This window comes from Mesoplodon densirostris, chromosome 1, assembly GCF_025265405.1.
Source record: "Mesoplodon densirostris isolate mMesDen1 chromosome 1, mMesDen1 primary haplotype, whole genome shotgun sequence".
In the NCBI taxonomy this organism is placed as follows: domain Eukaryota; kingdom Metazoa; phylum Chordata; class Mammalia; order Artiodactyla; family Ziphiidae; genus Mesoplodon; species Mesoplodon densirostris.
The window spans coordinates 32430626-32435492 of record NC_082661.1 but is presented as its reverse complement, the minus strand read 5'-3'; the positions used below and the strand labels follow the sequence as shown (position 1 = coordinate 32435492).

Below are 4867 nucleotides of genomic sequence, written 5' to 3'. Positions count from 1 at the left end.
CAGTAAAGAGACAGATTAGCTGGACAGTTGCCTGAGATGCCACTCTGTAAGGAATGCTAAAACATCATAGGAATATATCAGAAATACAGCAAAAGAATGAAATAATGCCATTTGTAGCAACATGGATGGACCTCGAGATTATCATATTAAGTGCAGTAAGCCAGAGAAAGACAAATATCATATGATATCACTTATATGTGGAATCTAAAAAAATGATACAAATGAACTTATTCACAAAACAGAAATAGACTCACAGACATAGAAAACAAACTCATGGTTACCAAAGGGGAAAGGGGGTGAGGAGGGATAAATTAGGAGTTTGGGATTAACATATACTTACAACTATATATAAAATAGGTAAACAACAAGGACCTACTGTAGAGCACAGGGAACTATGCTCAATATCTTGTAATAACCTATAATGGAAAAGAATCAGAAAAAGAATATATATATATATATATATATGTATAACTGAATCACTTTTCTGTACACTTGAAACTAACACAACATTGTAAATTAACTATACTTCAATTTAAAGAAACTGAAAAAAAAAGAAATATGGTGCCAATTAACTCGTTTCCACAGGTTACTCCTTATGTAATAGATGAAACACAAATTGTTTCTTCTGTTGCCTAAGTAAACACAGTCCTCAAGTAGACATTTAAGAACTTGAAAAGTCCATTTATTCAGACATATCTAACTCGTTCTTTCAAAAGTTGCATAATACTCCATGGTACTATAATATATCAACTGTCTTCTACTGATGAAGCTCATGGTAAATTCTTATTTTTCTTCAGGTAAGGTGCATCTTTTTGCCTCTACAAAGCCAGGCCACAATAAATTTCCTTGCGTGCTAGCTTCAGCAGCACACATACTAAAATTGGAACCATACAGAAAAGATTAGCATGACCCCAACACAAGGATGACACGCAAATTCATGTAGCCTTCCATATTTTTAAATAAATAAATAAATTTCCTTGAACATATTTCTTTATGTACTGGTGTTATCTTTCTATAGGAGAGATTACAAAAAATAGGATTGCTGGGTTGAAGGACATGTGAATTTTAAAATACATATTGTTATAATACTTTCCAGAAAGGCTGTAGAAATTAGCATTACAACCCATATTGATAGTCTCACCAGTATTTTTTATTTTTGACAATCTAATGGATCAGAATGCTGTATTCTTTATTGTAATAATTTGAATTTTCTTGAACACCATTGAGGTTGAGAACCTTTTCATATTGCTGATGATTTACTTTTTTTTCCCGGAATTGCCTGTTGAATGCTTTGTCAAATTTTAATTGGATTGATTGCCTTCTTTCATTTGGTTTGTAGGAGCTAAGGTACATTAGCAACATTTGTCCTTTGTTATCTATATTTTAAGTATTTAGTCTGTCATTTGTCTTTTGATTTTGTTTATAGTTTCTTTTGCTATACAAAAACATGTTCACTTTTAAGAGGTAGTGTATGACTATTATTTTCACGTAGTGACCCTTAGTGTTTCTGGATTTTATCTTTTCCTTCAGAAGGTCTTTTTTACTTTATGATCTTATAAATAATTCCTCACATTTGTATCTAATATTTTTATATTTCACATTTAGACTTCTAATCCATCTGGAGTTTATTTTTGCATAAAATGTGGGGTAGAAGTGTAACCATGTTTTCTTCCAGATGGATAGTCAGTTCTGCCAGCACCATATATTAAGAAGCCATCTTTCTCCCTCTAAACAAAATGTTATTTTTATTTATATTAAGTACCCACTTGAATTTGTTTCTGGAATCTTTCTTAGGTTCCACTTGTATTATTTATTCCTATGCTATGTATGGTTTTATTATAATAGCATTACAATAAGTTTTATTATCTTGTATATAAGGCAGGAATTGTGTTTAGCTAGTAATGTAGATACAAATAACAGAAGCTTAAACAAGAAATAAGTTTATTTCTTTCATATAAAAGAAGTCTGGCATAGTAGGCCAGGGTTGGCATGGTAGCACCATGTTCATCAAGAATCCAGGCTCCTACTATTACTCTCCTCAGGCATCCTTAGCAGTGGCTGCCACCCTCAAAATTGCCTCATGCTCCAGGGGTGGGGATGGTGGTGTGCTGAATTGGGTGATTGGGATTGACATGTATACACTGATGTGTATAAAATTGATGACTAAAAAGAACCTGCTGTATAAAAAATAAATAAAATTAAATTTAAAAATTAAAAAAAAAAAAGATTGTCTCATGCTCCAAGATGGCTGCTGAAGCGTCAGCCATATATTCCTTATTCCTGTCAGGAAGCAAGCAGAGTGGGGAAGAGCAAAAAGAGCACATGCAGCTGTCTGACCTTTTTAGGAGCTTTTCTGGAAGTCCCACCTAACTAGTTTATTTATACCCCTATCTGAAAGGGAAGCACAGAAATGAAGTCTTTCAGTAGCTGGATATTGAGTGTGACCCTAGTTAGTCTCAGCCCTCCCTCCTCCCATATCCTTTTTAAATTTTTAAAAATTATTCTCAAACATTTATGTTTTTTAGTAAATAGACTTTATTTTTTACAACAGTTATAGATTTACAGAAAAATTGGGGAGATGGTACAGAGAGTTTGCATATACCCTCTTCCCAAATACTCTCCCACCACACACACACACACACACAGAATTTCTATTATTAACATCTTGCATTAATATGGTACATTTGTTACAATTAATGAACCAATAGGATAACATTACTATTAACTGAAGCCCATAGTTTATATTAAGGTTCTCTGTGTTGTGCATTTCTATGAGTTTTGGCAAATGTGTAAAGCCGTGTGTCCACCATTACAGTATCACACAGAATCATTTTACTATACTAAAAATCCACTGTGCTCCATTTATTCATCCCACCCCTAACACCCCTGAACTCCTGGCAATCACTTATCTTTTTAGAGTCTCTATAGATTGCCTTTTCCCAAAGTCATAAAGTATACAGCCTTTTCAGACTGGCTTCTTTAACAGCAATATGCATTTAACTTTCCATCATGTCTTTTTGTGGTTGAGAGCTCATTTCTTTTTATCACCAAATAATATTATATTGTATTGTATGGATATATCAGTTTGTTTATCCATTCACATATTTAAGCACATCTTGGTTGCTTCTAGTCTTTAACAGTTATGATTAAAGCTACCAGAAATGTTTGTGTGCAGGTTCTTTTGTGGACATAATTTCATCTCAATTGGGGAAATACCTAGGAGCACAATTGTTGGATTGTATGGCCAGTTTATGTGTAGCTTTGTGAGAAACTGCCAAACTGTCTTCCAAAGTGGCTGTACCATTTTGCATTCCTATCCACAATGAATGAGATTTCCTATTGCTCTGCATCCTCTCTGGCATTTGGTATTGTCAGTGTTTTGTATTCTAGCCATTCTCATAGTTTTGTGTTGGTATTTCATTATTGTTTTAATTTGCAGTTCCTTAATGACATATGCTGTTGAGTATCTCTTCATATGCTTATGGGCCATCTGTATAACTCCTTTGGTGAAGTGTCTGTTCAGATCTTTTGCCCCTTTTTTCAATCAGGTTGTTTTCTTACTGTTGAGTTTTAAGAGTCTTTTTGTATGGGTCTATGTTTGGACCCTCTATTCTGTTCCATTGATCTATTTGTCTATTCTTTTGTCAATACCACACCATTTTGATTCCTGTAGCATTAAAGTAAGTCTTGTCAGTTCTCCAAATTTGTTCTTTTTTAGCATTGAGTTGTCTATTCTCAGTCTTTTGCCTTTCTATATAAACTTTAAAATAAATTTGTTGATATCCACACACACAAAAAAAACTTGCCGGGATTTTGATTGGGACTAAGTTGAATCTATAGATCAAGTTGGGAAGAATTGATATCTTAACAATATTAAGTGTTCCTGTTCATGAACATGGAACATTTCTCCATTTATTTAGCTCTTCTTTGCTTTCTTTCATCAGAGTTTTATAGTTTTCCTCATACAGATTCTGTATATTTTTTGTTAGATTTATACCTAAGCATTTCTCTTTTTTTCAGTGCTAAGGTAAATGGTATTGTGTTTTTAATTTCAAATTCCAATTGTTCACTGTTGACATACAGGAAAGCAGTTGACCTTTTATCTTACAATCTTGCTATCATAGCTTATTAGTTCTAGGAGTTTTTGTGTCGATTCTTTGGGATTCTCTACCTAGACAATCATGTCACCTGTGAGCAAACACAGTTTTATTTCTTCCTTACCAATCTGTATACCTTTTATTTCCTTTTTTACCTTTTTGTATTACCTAGGACTTCCAGTAAAATATTGAATAGGAGAGGTAGAGGGGACATCCTTGCCTTGTTCCTGGTCATAGGGGGAAAGCATCTATTTTCTCATCATTAAGAACAATGCTGGCAGTGGGAAGCAGCCACATGGCACAGGGAGATAAGCTCGGTGCTTTGTGTCCACCTGGAGGGGTGGGATAGGGAGGGTGGGAGGGAGACGCAAGAGGGAGAAGAAATGGGGAAAAACATATATGTATAGTGATTCACTTTGTTATACAGCAGAAACTAACACACCATTGTAAAGCAATTATACTCCAATAAAGTTGTGAAAAAAAAAAGAATAATGCTGGTAGTAAGTTTTTCTAGATGTTCTTTATTAAGTTGAGGAAGTTCTCCTCTAGCCTTAGTTTGCTGAGAGTTTTTATAATGAATGAAAAATAGATTTTGTCAAATGCTGTTTCTTCATTTATTGTTGTGGTCATATGGTTTTTCTTCTTTAGCCTGTTGATGTGATGTATTACATTAATTGATTTTTGAATGTTCAACCAGCCTGGTATACTTGGAATAAATCCCACTGGGTTGTGATGTATAATTTTTTATACATTGTTGGGTTCGATTTGCT

General features: G+C 33.9%; 1 non-coding gene across 1 annotated transcript; it reads left to right on the top strand.

Annotated features, from left to right (window-relative positions):
- Positions 1-850: 850 nt before the first annotated feature.
- On the top strand, positions 851-957 carry LOC132501449 (U6 spliceosomal RNA). Its single transcript, XR_009534237.1, has one exon. It is a non-coding gene; the product is annotated as a U6 spliceosomal RNA (small nuclear RNA).
- Positions 958-4867: the final 3910 nt, after the last annotated feature.